An 18,025-nucleotide genomic window follows, 5' to 3' on the forward strand; every position below is an offset into this window, starting at 1 on the left:
CTTTTGTTTCATTAATACTGTTGTAACATTAATACTGTTGTAAGTTGACAACATTTTTCGAGCGGCATGCAAGAGGCTGTCAAAATAAATAACTAGGAATGCAAGCAGTCTTTGAGCAACTGTTACATACCACTGTGGGTTCAGTGGCCAGAGTCAGGCCATTGTTCCTGCACCATTGCCCACACAGCCTCTACTACCCAGCTTGCCTGGTTCTGCTAACTTCATGAAAGCCCCATACGGGTATGCATGCCTAGCTGAGCTACATCTCTCCATCATAACTCGGAGTGCCTAGCTCCAAACTTGAGGATCTCTCCTAAGTGGAAAATTCCTAAAGACAAGATGAAAGGAAAGTGTGTGTGTTTGTGTGTGTGTGTGCGCATGCGCACGCGCATGCACATGTGCCCACACAGGTGTATTAAACATGGTGTGAGCCAAGTAACTTTATTTCTGTCTGTACATATTTGCCCTGACCAGCAAACATGGGGTTGCCCCAACCATTCCTATTTTTTGTCTACTTTTCTTTCTGATGCTCTGCCTTGCTTCCCTTGCCAGGGAAATCTAGGAAGTTTGGAGTGTGCAGTACCAGGAACAGGGGTAGGGAAAGGAGTAGAAGCCCCACACTACAGGACAAACTGGGGAGGAGGGAAGGAAGATCTTCAGTGGGCATGATGTGAGGAGGGGTTTAGGATGTACCAATATGGGTGGAGATGCCCATGTCCACCAGCCAGGTGAGCATCTCCCTGGACCTCAGGGAACCTGACATGTCACCACAGTCCTTTAACATGTCCCTTCCCACGTGCTGACAAGAAGCAGCCCCAGGCTTTGCAGGTCAAAATTGGCAAACGTTGCTGCACTTTGGCCTGGTTTCTCACTTTGTCCCTAGATGTTTCCAGCTTTGACACATGTGGGGGGTGTACAGGCTGGAGGCTGTACCCATGGCCTCAGGCAGCCTCCTTCCCCAAACAAGCTTGAGCTGAGAGAGCTTATTGTAAGAATCACTTACAGGTGCCTTGGCAGGGCATTCCTGCCAGCCTCACAGATGCAGTAATAGGTCCTTGTACAATGTGGGCCATTACCAACAAGGATAACTAAATCATTCATTTCATTAACAACGGGGTTTGGCAGATAATTGTGCATAAGGCAATTATCAGTCATGCGCATTCCAGGAAGGAGTGTGGTAGGATGATTTTCAACAGAGCTTCCAAGAGACTTATGAGACAAGATTGAAACCACTGCTGAGTGCTCCCCCACCAGAATGAGCTGCTCTTATAAGCCTGTGGCTTTATGGTCAGAGATGGAGAGAGAGAGAGAGTTCAGGTTTACTCCTTGCACAAAGATTCCTTGGGTGACCTTGGCCTTTCTCTCTTCTTTAGTAGAATAAGCTCCAAATTCCACCGTGCTCATTTCTGCCTCACTGCACATCTGATCTTCACAGGCCAACCCACCACAGATATCTTCCGAAATCAATGATTTTGTCATGTTAGCAGCCTGCTCAGGAAATAGAAAAAGTTACTCATTGCCTATAGGTTTCAAGTTTAGCTCAGATTAGTACTAAAATCCTCTCTGAGTGCATCAACTGATGAACAGATAAATGAAATACAGTAGGCATATCCACACCACGGAATATCATTCACCCATAAAAATGAATGTAGTACTGATTCAACCTACAATAGGATAAGCCCTGAAAGCATTACCCTGAATGAAAGAAGACAATCACAAAAGGCCACATTTCGTGTGATTCCATTTATATGAAATGTCCAAAATAAACAGATCTAGAGAGTTAGAAAGTAAATTAGTGGTTTCCAGGCACTGGAGGGCAGAAGAAGGGGAGAACTAAGAGCAACTGCTAGCAGGTATAAGGTTTCTTTTTGGAGTGATGAAAGTGTTCTGGAATTCAATAGTGATGGAAGGCCCATAACTCTGAATATACTCAAAACTGCCAAATCGCACATTATTAAAAGGGTGAATTTTACAGTGTATGAATTCGAAAATAAAAAAAATCTCTCCAAGGCATGGGATCAGGTGGGGGCCATCAAGTGCTGGCTTGCAGAGCCAGGGACGCTGTCCACTGGTGCAGTCCTGGACACGGATGCCATGGATGTTTATGTGTCATGTTCCCTTCAAAGCGTTCTCTGGAATGGAATAGAATGACCCCATTCACAAAGCTATTGCTTAGTGTGGCTTAGGATTACAAAGAAAGCACTCATTCTTTCTAACATTCCTCTTACTGTGTAGAGAGCAAATGAGCTCAAAATTCTGAAATCCTCTTCTCCTCCAACCTATCCTAATTTGCAAAGGAAGTTTCTGAGGACATTCCAAGGTATTGTAATGTAGAACAGCAGACTTCCCCTTGATCATGTCCAATTAGATATTTGTTTACTTATTTCCAGAACTTATCCCCTCATCTTCAAATCCTACCATCCTTCCCGATTAATTACTTGTACAGAATTAAGATTTTTCTCAAGCAGCATCCTGTGTCCAACTTTGTCAATTTTACAAGGGTATGTAAATATTATTTAACAGTTTTTGAAACCACTACTATGGTTATTATTCTCAGGGAATGTTGGATCAAAGAATGAAGATATAATATGAAGATATTGGGAATTATAGCTTTGAGCCACAAGGAAAAGACATTTACAAAGAAATAAAACCTATTTTGGTGACTCTTGTGAACAGGATAATGTGGAACTGTGTGTATAGTTTTAGATCTCTTTGCTAAATAATCAGTTATATTTCTTCACAGTTACTCCTTGGGTGCCTCTCTGATTCTGCTTCTCCATCTGGAAAATGGGGGGAAACACCCACTGGCTTAGAATTCTCATAGGATATTATTCCCTTATTCCATACCCTACTATTCACTCTTGAGAAATAGCTCTGTTATTTTCTTCTCCTCCCTCTTTATTTATTCCTGTCTCATTTTACTGTTTACTGGATTGGAGAGGGAAGAAATGCCATCAATAAGCCCACTTTAGTATTTCTTTGTCTTTTTCAAGACTGAGCTGGTGAAGGAAGGAGTTCAAGCTCATGGAACAGAGTTGAAGACTGTGGATTTGGGGTCCCTGACATGTAGAAGGAACTAGGGCAATGGTTAGGATGGAGATTGGATAACTTGGTCCCTGGGTTCTGGCCTCAGCTCTATCTCTCAACTACCCAACCATCTTTGGAAGATCGTTTGTCTGGATCTTAGTGTCTTTTCTTGGGAAGTGAAGAGTTTGTAAAATAGGTGATCTGGTTGGCATTGGGTCATTTCATTAAAGTCACATTGTTTACTCTATACTAACCAAACAAGAAGTTGGCTTTTCAGACTCACTACCAATGGTAAAACAAAGTACTTATTGCCAATGACTGTGTTCCAGCAACTACCTATGGAACTGCACCTGGCTAGCCCAGAGATGTGTTAGGTAACCCTGGGGAGATGAGATCTCTCATCTGCATTGAGTTCCTCTCTGAGTAAATCCAGTCCCAGATGCTTTGGTGTGTTGCCATGGCATAGATCTTTGACATATAGAGGGCAGGTGGACAAGGCATGGGTGCCAAGGCAGATGGCTGTGGCCTGGGTCTGCCCAGGGCCCAGTCAGACTTCCAGGGGTGAAATCCGAAGACCCAAGTCCACAAGCGCCTGTGTCTAGGATGAACTGGGGAGTAATGCCACGGGATCCTTGTGAGCAGGGGCTTTGCCTGCATCTTCTTGCTATGGCTAATGCTAGGGCTGGACTGCAAACCGAGGATCTGCCCTTTAGCACTGCTGCTGGAAGTGAGTCCAGGGCATTCACTCAGAAAAGCACTGGTACTATCTCATCACAGATGTATAAACACCTTCTCTGTACTGGCAATTCTGCTTCTGCACAAGAGCCTAAAGAAATGCCCATGAGGTCCACTGAGGATGTGCCCAGAGGTGATACTCACAGGAGGGAGCTGAGGCGATCCGGGAGTCCACTGCTGGGAAGGGCCAAGCAGAATGGAAGGAGGGAGGAGGGCACTAGGTGAGTACACACCAAGAAACAGCCAAATAGAAGAATATGGAGCTACATGGATGGACTTACAAACCATGATACTGAGGGAAAAAAATAAAAAGCAAAATTAGATTGATAACATAACCCTGGTTAGGTAAATTAAACCTATATGCCAACAAAAGAGGAATGCATCGGTTGGAAGAATGTGCACAAAGACACAATTAGGTGCCTTAGAATGTTTGCCTGCAAGGGGATGGAGAGTGGGAATGAAAATCAAAGAAAATACATACATACATACATAAAAATATTAGTAAAACAAGACAAGGGCAGTTTAATGACCTGAGGGGTATGATTAACCCACCTCTACACTGGAGATAGAAATAGGGGAAAAAAACAAACTAAGACTTAGCAGCTGGAAATTATTTTTTAGAGTTTGTGTCTAGAACGCAGTGACCTTAAATTGGATATGCTGACTCTCACAAAAACCTTAGTGCCATTATGTCCTATCCCTCCAATGCCACCAATTCTCTCACTGATGACAAATAGGAAAGGATAAATAAATGAGGAAATTTACAGGTTTCTCAGTGTGTAGACAGCTTCTTTGCTGGGATGACTGCTGCTCAAAGAAATGAAGGCGTGATCCTGCTGGGCTGATATTATTTCCTGCCACACCAGATTATGGAGCCATCCAATTTCCCAATTCGAAGTCATTCCTGGGAAGGACAGTAGCAGCAAAATGCGCTCTGATTCCCAAAACTACTGAAGACACAGCCCCACTGCTTTAGGAAGCAGGAACTCATGACTTCTTCTGGAAAATGCAGTGCAATCAGAGTTTTGATAAGAACTTGTGCACTGGGGCTCAGCCTCTTGTAAAGCTCTGGGATCCCTGATCCACCACAAAGCCAGGTACCCACTGGAGACACTATGAAGAGACAGATGCCTGATCAGGCCCTCCCTTCCCCAGTGCTGAGCCAGCCATTCCAGCAGAAGTGCCAGACAGGTGCATGAAAAAGCCACTTTGGACATTCCAGCTCCAGCAGCAATCATGTAAAGTGGAAAAGCTGTCTAGTTGAGTCTGATCAACCCACAGAAATCATGAGACGTAATAATGCACAGTTGTGTTAAGCCACTAAGTTTTGGGGTGGTTCATTACACAGCAGCAGAGAACTGAAATACTGGTGCATGGTGAAACTAAACAAATTGTATCAAATTAATATTTATGAATTTATTTCCTTCTTTTAATGATAAAACAAAGAATCTTTGATTGCTCCTTCCAAATGCCAGGTGAAAGGCACTGCAGCATCCCCAGCCACAGGGTAGGTTGATGTTATGGCACCCCCCACCCCATCACTGGAGAGCCCAATGGACCATGTGCTCTAGTCAATCACTGGCTCATGAGCTCCTGGCATACTGCTGGGAGGTAACAGGCCAAGCTGGGGTTTAAATAAGGAGCCCAAGATCATACGACTAGTAAGTGGAGGCATCAGAGTTCAGACTCAGTCCAACCAACTGTCTGTTCAGTGCTCCTTCTATTATATTGTGTCATTTAATTGCTGATACTATTTTTTATGAAAAGAAACAGACATGAGAGATGCTGGCATGAATCAGGTGCCTAGTTGGTGTCTGCTGATTTCTTGACTCTGAGACAAGGGGAGAGTTAAGAAGAGCTTCCACTCCTGCCCAACAAACAGCATACTCACTAGAATGAAAACTCTGAGTGGGTGGACTTGCTTGTCTTGATCACTATTATCTCCCTACCACCTAGAACCACCATCCTCCCCACCCATAGGAGACACTCCATAGAAATGTGTTGAAGGAATGAATAAATGCATCAGTGGGTGGAACCCCAGATCTGGGGCCTGGAGTGTGTCCAGGGACTGACCTCCACGTGTTAGGCTAGTTTGGATCTGTGCTGCCTGGTGTTGCAGGTGACCACACACATCATCACCTGCAGTATCTCAAGTCTGGCGGGCTCCTTGGTAGGCGAGCTTAGCCTGGGGCTGCCATGCCTTTCCCTTTCTCACCATTAGAGGGCAGGTGCGTCCTTGGAGTCAGCCAGCCAGTTCTGCAGCTCCAAAGGCACCTTGGGCTTCCAGGCTGAACAGAATACTAAATGGATCTGCCAAGATACGTCTAACTCAGAGATCACTAGAGATGTACCAAGTGAACAAAGGCATATATATCGGCAGTCCTATGACCTCACTCTAGCCTCCCTTCTGCTACCTCTGCAGTGGAGAACCTCAAACTAAAGGTTCTGAGCCCCCTCTGTGTTCTGATCCCAGGCAGTATCACCTTGGAGTCACCTTCTCACATTCCACTCTCCAAATATTCCAAGCTAGAAAACTGCTGATGTGCAGAAGCCAGTCTGAGGAGTTGAGAAAGGAGGAGAAACTTAACATGTGCCCATGAGTGTGTTTGGGGTTAAGGCTGAGCAGGGCCAGGTTGTCCCATGCTTGTGAATACTCCTTGCCTTACCTGATCCTCAAGGCACTTTGGAGAGGGGGTATTAGTACTATACAGATGAAGAGACTGAGGGTCAGAGTGGTGAGTTTGCCCAAAATCACATACCCGGTACGTGACTGAGCTAGGACTCAAACACAGGGTGGCCTGGCTTCAAAGTTCCTGCTGTTTTCTCCACAAGACCAGGAATCCTGGGGTGATCAGGACTTTGGAGAAGGAGCAAAGTCTGGCAGTATGGAGAAGGTGATGGAACTCCAGGATAGATAAACAGCCAGAAAGAACTGTACCAACCATCAAACATTCCTCCTCTCATTTAGTCCTCACAAGTCTACAGAGTTTGCATGGCTTCATCCCCATTGCAGAGCTGAGGTGAGGTGCCTGCCCAGTGCTGACCACGCATGGGCGCTCTGCCTCCAGCGCTACTGGACTTCATTACCAAAGGCTGAGATGTGAGGGGATGCACCTCCATCCATCTCCTGATCCCTGGCAGCAAGGGTGGGGAGAAATACACAGGTTCAGGTGCTTCTGGTGGCCCTTTGTGTCATCTATAAAGTGGGTGGCGGTGACTATCCCTTTACCCTTCAGCCAGCTCTGTGAGAGGCAAGCTAGTGTGCTCTGTGTGGGTCTGAAATGGAAAAGCCCAAGACAGGAAGAAATCAAGAGTGTGGGCTTAAAAATTACATCAACTTTGCTTCACCTTCTGCTTACAAAGGTTTTGTAAAGACTAACATAAGTTTCTATGAGACAAATCCTAGGCTTTTTTTTTTTTTTTTTTTTTTTTTGCTTTTTCTTTTGCCTTTCCTCCTCAGCCCCTCATTCATGTTGATTCAAGGCAACAGGAGTTAACTGGGCTAAGCAGAATCCCCACACCAGGCACTGTGGGGAAGCAGCAAAAGTGTACATCCTGGAGCAACAGGCACTGAGCATCCAGGGACAGAGCAGTGTATGCAGGAGCCAGGAGCTACCAAGGCTTGCGTCCTGCACTGGGTAGTTCTCCATCCTCTCACTGCCTGTAGTGCTAGCAGCCAGGCTCACGTCCCCAGGAGACCCAGTGGGGATGGGGCTCACACCAGGCCTGGCCAGGAAGCAACAGACCTGTGTCTTCCCACGAGCTGAGTGATGGACCCCTCTCTTTCTGAGAAGACAGTGCCCCACGTTCTTTACCTGCCATATCTGCACTGAACCCGGCTCAAGCCAAAAAATTGCATCTCCTTCTCTTGTTGCAATTGTAGGAAACATTTTTCAGGCAGATGTTCCTTTTTCCCTGGGCACTCAGAGTTCATCAGCAGTTCCTCAGAGCAGGGCACAGCACTCTTCTCCCTAACCAACTGGGGCAGAGGAAGAAGGGGAGGCAGCATCTATGTGTTTTGCCATGCACCATCATCGGATGGGCAGGAGCCTACAGGTACCCTTCCTCCTGGCCTGCAGATAAATGGGATCCTGAGATAAACCGGATCCAGCTGCTGTGCGCCATGCATTTTAAGGATGGGGAAGTGCTTGGCGCAGAGTAGGTGCTCCATGAATGTTGGCTGAGCAAAGAAGCTGGACATTTGTGGCTCATTTTTGACAAAGTAGTTGTTAGGGGCACCTAGAAATGCAGACTGTCTTTGCTGGGGAGTGTGGCAATGCTGGGATGTTCCTCCTCTTGCCTCTTCAAGGGGAGCCAGAGGACTCTCTGCCCCTGATAGAGGCAGAGGCAGCATCCCCTGCTGGGGGAAGAGAGGGAGAGAATGCAAATGGGAGAGGCCTGCCCAGGAGGCCTCAGCTGCTGCCTCCCTGCCTGTGGGAGTCCCCACACAAGGGCAGCAGCTTGTCCTCCTCTGGCCTCAGAGGCTGTGGTCATCAAATAGGTCTGTGTCTTCCTCTGGGCAGGGGATCAAGGTGACCCTTGAAAGTCTCTTTCAGTGTGTAGATTCCATAGCCAGTTGGAGAGCCCAGTTCTCTCCTGGGGAGGCTGCCAGGAAGGGAGGAACTATGCACCTCGATGCAGGTAAAAGGAGCTCTGCGTCCTGTGCTTCAGGGCCTGCCAATCACCCCCAGGATGTTCCCTGTCTGATAACAGTGCAGAGGGCCGAAAGACACAGACCTACTGGCCTGAGTGTCCTCACCAGAGAGGGGAAGGGTGAGTGCAGAGCACAGCCTCCAGAGAGTGCATGCCAATGGTATCCTTGTCAGTGACGCTGGGTCTCAGGGTGGTGGGGTGCAAGTTATTGCAGGGATGTTGGTGCCAATACCACCCCCTGGGGGCCAGGTTCCAGGGGAGAGCACTTCTTCCTAGCCACAGGGCCAGCTGGGATGCACAGAAGTGGGGGCGGCATACCAACCCCACAGGGTCTTCATCCCAGAGTCAGAGACATGAGGGCCTGTGTATAAACCAGCCTATCCCGGAATTGAGCTGGCCTGGCCTCAGCTACAGATGCCTCTGTAGACCATCACCCATAGGCCAGAGCAACCAATGAGCCTGGGACCCAAACAAATCACGTCTCCCCAAAAGTTTAATCTACAGGATGGGAGATGCCTGTGTGCTGATCTGCTCTAGTTACTCGATGGCACTTGGCACAGGCATGCAACCTGTCCACAAAGGAGCACACCTACAACAGGCAGCCAATTTGGAAGTCTGAAACTCATTGGAATGAGATAAACACCCTTTGAGTGAAGCCAACAGAAGAATGACAGGGTATTTTAGTTATTAAGACCTAAGCAATTCTCATCATCAGGAGTTTCCTGGATTGGCCACTTATGGGAAGCATCACCCAAGGGCTTGGCTCTCTCTCCTCCCTACCTCAAGGTGTGAACTCATAATTCTAGAATATCTAGCTGGATGAAACCTTATGCAAGGTCTTCACATCCAATGATATGCCCAAAAAGGACAGGTGTCATGTCCAAGGTCACACAGCCACTAGTGGCCACAGGGAGATCAGGACCCAGTCTTTTTGAGTCCAGACACACCATTCTGGTTTATCTGATTTATTGCAGTTCTTTCTCTTTGTCTGTCTCCCTCCTGACAACTCACACTTCCCAGTCTCCACTGGTATGGTCTTTCCTCTGCCTTTCAGAAAGCCTAAGAAAGATACCAAACAGCAGACACATATAAAGACAGAAGGGGAATCAGATTCACATTTTGCATGAGAAAAATGTGCTGTTTCATTTCAGATCACAACTCACAGACAGGTGGAAACTGTATTTTCTCTATTCCACACCACAGTGATCAAGCGCATCACCAAAGCAAGAGTGAAGACCTGCCAGGCCATCAGTCAGTATCTCCCAGTGCACAGATGAGATACACGGGAGATAGATGCCCAGGGAGGTGCCCACTCGTCTTTCACAGAAAGTGATATAAGCAGAGGGTTTGAGGCAATTAAAGAAAAGCATGAGCTGGGCCTCCTGGGCCATTCTGTAAAATGCCATTTCACATCAGGCTTTAGGAAGATGAGGCCCGGGAAGTGAAGACACCTGCCTAATGTCACAGACTTTAGCTACTGTCCTATGACTGGAACTTGGCTTCCCAGACACTCTCCCGTTGAACAATTACTATGGTTTAAGTATGGTTCAGCCCAGTGTTTTTCAAACTGCAGATAATGACCTATAGAAGGACATGAAAACAATCTGGTGGGCTGCATAATTTTAAAAATAAAATTAGACCACAACAGAAACTGAGTAGAATAGAATAGCAAAGAATAGAATCAGAAAACAGTAAGAGTGTTGTTTCCTCAGACATTTGTCTCATATGCATGTGTGTGCAGATATACACACATGTACATATATACATGTATATGTGTATGCGTGTATTCATGGCATCATGACATAAAATATTTTTCCTACTATGGGTTGGCATCAAAGAAAGTTTGAAAATTACTAGTTCAGCTTAGAGGTAAAGTATAAAGTACTGGTTTAAATCATGGTTCTAAATCTATTACTGGGCCTATAGATAATTGTTTTCATCTTTCCAAACTTTGGTTTCCTCATCTGTAAATTGAGAATAATGATAGACTTATAGGATTGATAAAATTAATTGAAACTCTCCATGTAAGATGTTAGGCATGGTACCTGACACAAAGTAACTGCCAAGAGTATCCAGTATTAAATATGCATGTGATATTTAATACATATACTACAAGGACTCATATTCCAAGGATGACAGAGAACCATTGCAGTCAGGCTAAGTAGAAAGCAACCTGCAGAGGGTAACAGAGTGACACTATGGGAGGGCACCCATCCAACAGTGGGGCCCCATACCTGAACCCCTCCATTACCTATTCATTCGTGCATGGGTAAGCATCACCTAATTCCTGTAAGATGCATATGTATTTACAAGCCTTATCTTTACCTTTGCAAGAGGATGGGCAGTTTGGGGTCTCCTGAATAAGGACAGGGCAGAAAGAGGAGAAAGCAAATCCTGAAGATAAATTTTGCCTTCTTCATAAATCCATGGAGGTGGGGCAGAGGCACTGTCTTCCTAACTCAACTCCTTCCTGCTAGAGGAGCTGGAGGGACCCAGGAAATTCACTGCCTTCAGAGATCCTCAGGAGAGAGCCAAAGGGCACTGAGATAATGCTGCTGTTGCTGCTCTTCGGTGTTTATTTGTTTGCTGTTCACAAATAAACTTCTCCTGGCCCCCTGAGGAAGGATGGGTTTGGGTGGGAAGGACACAGAGCCTCTCAGAATCTTTGGCATCCAAGGAGTGAGTGGGTTTTTATATTTAGCAGATGACTCACCTTCAAGCACATTAGTCACAGCCTTCTAGCTCCGATCTGGCAGGCTGGATGCTGGGGATCTCAGTGGAGTGAGATCAGACAGGAGATCGGGAGACAGAGCAAGAGAGCTCAGGGAGCTAGAGTCGGGAAGACCAGTATGAGAGGTGGAGAGGTGAAGGCAGAAGCAGAAGGAAAAGAAGCCCAAACGAATTGTGCCCAGCAGAGAGGTTACAGGACAGCAGGACTTTCTGGCTCAGGCTTGTTGCAAACAGCCGTCAGGGAAGAAGAGAAGAGGGGGGCAGGACCCAAAGCACCTGTCTCTGAGACTGAGTCTGTGGCCTAGCTCACATGTCCTGGAGCCCTCCAAGTGGTCCTCTCTTGGCCACACAGGAAGCTCGTCAGCCTGGACCCCATCAATAGGCTGGCTATGGCAGTGACAGGTGGCTGGAGCAGGGGTTTTCACAGGGTGCCACGAGACTGTGTCCAGGCCACGCTTGAGCAGGGCAGAGAGGGGAACCTCTGAGAAAAACACTCTGTCAAGAGAGGAAAAGGAACAGAGGAGGTGGAGCATCTCCCGTCTAGGGCAAAGACGCTCAAGTGCAGTCCCTGGGCCCCTCTCCTTGGTGTCAGAAGGCCCTGGGACTTTGAGAACAGGGAAGCCCAGGGCCCCAGCTCAGGCTTTCTCCACCTGACTCCCACTTGGTGGATCCAGAGCACCTACTTATAACAGGCTCTGGTGCTTCATAGGCACATTGCTGGTCTAGAGCTGGAGCTCAGCATGCCAATGCTCTGATCCTGATTCACTGTGGGATAATAGCATGCTGGTATTCTTCTCTGTGGCTCAGTTTACCATTCAGAAAATGAGAAGCTCACTTAAAGGATTGTTTGGTTGTTGTTTTTTTAAGATTTCATTTATTTGACAGAGAGAATGAGGGAGCACAAGCCGGGGGAGCAGCAGGCAGAGGCAGAGGGAGAAGCAGACTCCCCACAGAGTAGGAAGCCTGATGTGGGACTAGATCCTAGGACCTTGAGATGATGATCTGAGCTGAAGGCAAATGCTTAACCGACTGAGCCACCCCTAAATGATTGTTTTAAAATTTTAAAAAATGCAGGAAAGGAATATAATGTTTGATTTGTTGTTTTTCTTTTCCATGAGAAATCTAAATACTTTTTAACTAGAACTAGGTCAGGCCGCAGGGGAGGAAAACTATACCTGGCTGGATCCCACAGCTCCAGAAATGGCAAAGATCATCTGGAGGCAAACTCCAAGGGGCTAGTGTCCCACAGTAGAGGGTGACCAGGTGGGGATTCGCAGGCTGGGATGTGGCCACCCTCCACCCCATCTTGGCCCACAGGCCCAGCTAGTTAGGGCCTATGTTCCCACCATGGGAGAAGGATGCTTCCTTCTGGAAGGTCAGAGGACTTGCTCCTCCAAACCTCTCTCGTGACAAGTGGGACCATATCCATGGGGCCCTGAGCCAAAGGAAAGCAGTGGGGACTGCAGAGAGGGGCATGGAGCCTGCCTGTAGGGGAAGTTGCTGCATCCACCTTTCTTTCTCACCAGCACCCTTGAAGTAGTGCCCTCGCCTCTATGAATCATAGGAGACATATTCTGTGGCAACACCGACAATCAGGACTTGAATTTGGGTCTAGAGCCCACGTTTTTTTTTGTTTGTTTGTTTTGTTTTGTTTTTGTTTTTTATTTCTCTAAATCGCTACTTTACTTTGTCACCAAGATCCTACCAAGTCACTTAACAGACCTGCCACGTTTTTGACAACATATTGGAGCATCTCTTTTACCTTCATGCTGTCCTCTCTCCCTTCACTTTTCTACTCACCATAGCCTGAATTTTAGAAATACTTCTCTTGGTTCATAATAAGGAAATCTCCACCCCTTGATTCTCAGGCCATTTCTTTTATTCTAGCAATGATGTCTTTTCCAAGGCCACATAAAGCTCATCTTCAAAACCTCGCAGGCCCACCCCTTCTTCACTGCCCCATTCCCGCTGCTGCCACAGGTACCCATGTCTCTGGAGCTGGGTAAAGTGTTCTTTCTGAAGACCTTGGCTCCTTGAGGGACAGGATTGTGCCTTTCCATTTTTCTGCCTCCCTCACTTAAAGCTTCATACCTAGAAATATAGACCCCTTTGACAGGTAGAATAGCTATGAAAAGGATCCTTGGGAAAGTGCCCTAGAACAGACCCACACATTCCATTGTGAGATGCAGGCCAGCTCTATCCTTGGCCTGCCTCCTTCCCTGGAAGTCTTTGCCATCTTCTGCTATGGAGAAGACTCAGTTGAGCAGCCTGTTGAGCCAGTGGCTGCAGGAGGAGGCTCCAACAAGAATAGAAAAGCACTGTCTTGCCCTCAACAAGTATGTGCAATATCTTCTCTCTCTCTCTCTTCTCACCGACCAGACTGGAAGCACCTTGAGGAGAGGAACATGGTCTTCCTTTGTATGACATGTCTGAACAGCGGCAATGAGATAACTAAGTAACTATGAAGCATATGGAAGAGACAATGGTGGCCTTTTCTGGAATCCTTTGAGAGCTTGGCTTACAGTCTTCATATCTGGCCTTGATAAATCTATCTAGAAAATGTTGAAAATAGCATCTCTGAGAAAAACAACAACAATAACAAAACAAAACAGGAGGGTTAAACAAGATGGTGCCTAGGAAAGTGTTTAGCAAAGTGCTGTCTCATAAAAGGGCACTTTATGAACTAAATTATGCTAGTATAAGCAAGGCATGTAAAAAGAAATGAAATTTGGGTAGGAAGTACATTAAATGCAACAACCACCTACTATATGCCAGGCACCGTACAAATTGCTTTGCCAGTGGGGCACCCTATAATACTTATAGAGACTCTATTTGGCAGATGAAGAAACTTAGGATCAGAGAGGTCAATTTGTCTACCCAAAGCCACACAGCTAGCAAGTGGCCAAGTCATGCTTTGAATAGACACTTGTATATCCTCAAAGTTAGAGCTCATTCTTTTATACTACAGTCCTTCAAATACTTGGGAAAGTTTAGGGAAGAAATTTCTTTTTTTCAGATAGACTTTTGAGAAGATGGTGGGAAGCTAAGGGAGGAAAAAGAAAGAGAATGCTTCAAGACAGCCTTGGGGCACCCATTTAAGAATGGGTGGCTTTACTCCAGAGAGTAGGCTGAGCAGAGCCAGACTGTCACAAGAATGTGCTACTAATGTAGCAGAGGTTACATCAAGGCTAAGCGTATCTAGCAGGCTAGCAGGCAAAAATTCTAATAACAGTACAAACTGGTTGTGCCCAGGAAGGTTCTCTGGTGTCAAAGATTCCACTTGGCCTAGAGACAGGGCAGAGGGTGGGGGGTCCTGGGGGACGTGGGAGATGTCAGTGGTCCAGCTTCTACTGCACATGCATGCAAGTGTGGTATACATGCTCAGTTCAGGTAGTGATTTAATGGCACAGGTAAGAACTCCTTAGAATAAGGCATCATGGTCCATTCCTCTCACAAATACACATCACTTGGAGGGATCCCTGAGTGGCTCATCGGTTTAGTGCCTGCCTTTGGCCCAGGGCGCGATCCTGGAGACCCAGGATCGAATCCCACGTCGGGCTCCCGGTGCATGGAGCCTGCTTCTCCCTCTGCCTGTGTCTCTGCCTCTCTCTCTCTCTCTCTCTCTCATGAATAGATAAATAAAATATTAAAAAAAAAAACAAATACACATCACTTGGAGCAAAGATTCCAGGAAAGAATAATCTCTCTCGACATCCTCAAAAATTCCTCCCTTGGGATTTAAAAACTGTTACTGTCTAGAAGACATAACATATCCAGTTGAAAATTCTCTTATTGAAACTCATGTCATGAAACCCACAAGGAGAAAACAGATTTCCAACTAATGTGTTTTCTGGTCCTGTGGCCTTCTGGAGTTGGGGGGCCAGCCGAGCACGACATTGGCACTTTCTCCTATGGCTGGTGGCCTTTTCATGATGTCTCCTGCATACCCCATCGACTCGGAGTTCCCCTGGAGGACCTGAGGAAATGGTGCTTCTCTGTGACTTCCAGTGTGCCCAGCAGAGCACTTGACATGTAGTAGGCATTTAATTATATTTATTGAGAGTTTATAATGGAGATTGCCATTTAGCATTTTCAGAAGCACTGGAAGACTTCATAACACTTTCTTATCATTTACTTTTTGTTATTTACTAATTTGTGATTAATTAATAATTGAAAATCCAGCCCTGGAAACAGAATAGTCCCAGGATACTGGTAGCTGGGGATTTCTTAGTTCTTTCTTTCTGGGTTTTTCCCTCAAATACCTTATTAGCTGAAGATGTCAGGCTTGATTTTATGATGTTCTGAACAAGAGAAATGGAAGGAAAGACATTTAAGTAGCCTCAGCTCTTTTATCTAAAGTGGATTCTTTGAGGTTTTGTTGTACGCTGTGGCTTGGCAAATATAGGACTGATTGAATATGATTCTGCTCTTAGAAATGTGGATGGCCGTGATTTGTGGGAGCTCCCGTCCCTCTTGCCACCATCATCTGGATCTTTGCCTAGGTGGGTTTTCAGCTACCTGGGGTCAACATCATATTCTGTCAACCTCTTCCTCCTTAATGATTCTAGGAGTCTGAGAGCAAGAAGTGAAAACCATAGGTCTTTGATTTGCTGATATTTCATCAAATTGTCCTTTGCCTTAAAAGCTACTAGAGGCTTACGATGCCCAAAGAGCATGTTTTGTTGTCTGTCTGCCTCTTCATGTCTCTCTCTACTCAACAACAGGGCCATAACCAACTTCCATCACACCAAGTAAAGAATGGAACCCATGTGGCTTAGAGACCAGGCAGCAGCTACAGGATCTGGGGCAGAAGATCTGATTCTTCCTCTTCTTCACTCTGCTGTGTGGCTGGAGTGAAAGTCCCTAGGACTCCTGCTCTTGCATTTCTTGCCTAGTCTAGGTGATTGAGAAACACAACCCTCCCCCATGTGGGTTCCATCAATCTGCACAGACCACTTATACCAACAACTTTCAGAGGAACACCAAATAGACATACCAGATATGGATCTCTCTCCACTAAACTCCAATGTTATTAATAAAGAAGATATTGCTTGTGGCATCGGAATTCAGTTTTTCAGAAGACTGTCCTGAGCACAGTTCACATTTGACTCAATTTCAATTTCCTGAACCTTTTATAACTATATGTTTCATTGGTACACTCTGGAATAATAAAAGCCAAAACAACAATTGCTACCATATGTGGGATACTGCTATGCTCCAGGCAATTTACCTACATCATTTCCAACTCCCATTATAGCCCTATAAGGTAAATATGATCATCTCTATTTTTGGAGACCAGTAAATAAAAGAGGTTAATAGAATTTAAGTCAGTTTATCTAAAGTCACATAGCATGTAAGTGGCATTTAAACCTGAAGCCCAGTGCCACATATGTCTCATTCCAAAATCTATGTCCTCTATGCCTTAATGAGCCTCTATCCTTAAAATAATGAGCCTTCATCATTCAAAGGTAGATTCAATTATTCATATTTACTAAGGTGGCAAAGGGTTACAATAGCATGGTGCAACCCAAAAAAGACAAGAAAAAAAATGTCCTGGTGAACTTTCAGAAAGTTCATAGTTCATTAGCCAGAATAGTACAGCTCCTGAAGAATTCAAATTTAGTTCCTCAAGAAGTGACAGCTATGTGAGTTGTCACAAGGGGATTTTAGAGAGTTAGAGGCTGATTGTACTTGCTGTGATCTGTTTTCTCTTTCTGAACCTTTGGGCCTTCAAAGGCATACATGCAATGTGTACATGTGAGTGACTGTGTGTGCATAGTTATATGTGCACCTGCCCAGGACATGGGAGATGGTGATGTTCAAAGCAGAATTTCAGGCACATTCTAGTCACATGATTGCTTTAACCAAGAACAAAGAAATGGATCATATTACAGAGGATCAACAGAATGAATTAGGTAAACCATTAAGTAATTGATGTATTTCTTTGGCAACTGAATAGCAGAATGCTAAAAACAAAAATAAATTGATTTGTACCCATAGAATTGGCTGAGCAAACAAGCATGGCCTCAATGATAAATATGTAACTAGAAATGGAACAAGCAATGAATTGTTTTTCTTTTATGAGAGGGACACCACAAAGCCTTTTTTCACAGCATGGTCTTACTTGGGGAACCCATTTAATTAGGTATTCTGTGGATGGCCTTTTAGATTACCTTCCCATAGCTTGGCTTGCCCAAGATAACAACAGTTTCCTTGCTAAGCAGCCAGGCCTGCTCATCTCCACTCTGTCCCACAGGTCTTCACAACTACAAGTGAGGATCAAGGCATTTATAGAGTCTGGAGGATGGCAGCCTCCATCTCATAGACATCTAAGCTCATCTAAATAAATGATATGTCAGCCACTATATGCTCCTGTTTGTGCAAAATTAGGGGAAGGTTGGCTAGGTGGATGTGTAGATAGATGGATGGATGTCTAGATGGATGTCTAGATGGATGGATGGATGGATGAATGGATGGATGGATGGATGGTTGGACTGATGGATGGATGGTTGGATGGACAGACAGACGGAAGAACAAATGGACAAAATAAATAAACAAAAAGATTAACAGAGTGCCCACTTGATGCCAAAATAAAGCATTGGAACTCTTACCTATCTGCTTATGATATAGAAAACCAGCATCCAGGTACTTATAAGGAAGTAACATCTCAAATTATCTGTAAATAACTCCTGGTAAAAAGCCCAGTCAGAGAATTTATATTTAGAGAAAAGAATGGTGACATTCTACTCCAATGGACATTCCAAGTTTGAGCCCTTATCAAGTGAAATTCCAAGACTATTGGCCCCTCAGAAACTTTGGGGGGCTGTCTTTACTAACCTGCAGTCAAAAACTATGCCCTCAGCTTGTACTAAGATTTGTT

At 45.4% G+C, this 18,025-nt stretch overlaps 1 protein-coding gene and 1 long non-coding RNA gene across 7 annotated transcripts in view; both read right to left on the reverse strand.

The window, feature by feature from the left end:
• Positions 1-18,025, reverse strand: part of KCNA1 (potassium voltage-gated channel subfamily A member 1) — a 113,197-nt gene that overhangs the window by 15,917 nt on the left and 79,255 nt on the right. The window lies entirely within an intron of this gene.
• Positions 1,729-16,481, reverse strand: LOC144297380 (uncharacterized). Its single transcript, XR_013364417.1, has 2 exons — positions 3,907-16,481; positions 1,729-2,132 (listed from the first exon to the last, which is right to left on the reverse strand). It is a non-coding gene; the product is annotated as an uncharacterized LOC144297380 (long non-coding RNA).

The sequence above is a fragment of the Canis aureus genome, chromosome 25 (assembly GCF_053574225.1).
Source record: "Canis aureus isolate CA01 chromosome 25, VMU_Caureus_v.1.0, whole genome shotgun sequence".
Taxonomy (NCBI): Eukaryota; Metazoa; Chordata; class Mammalia; order Carnivora; family Canidae; genus Canis; species Canis aureus.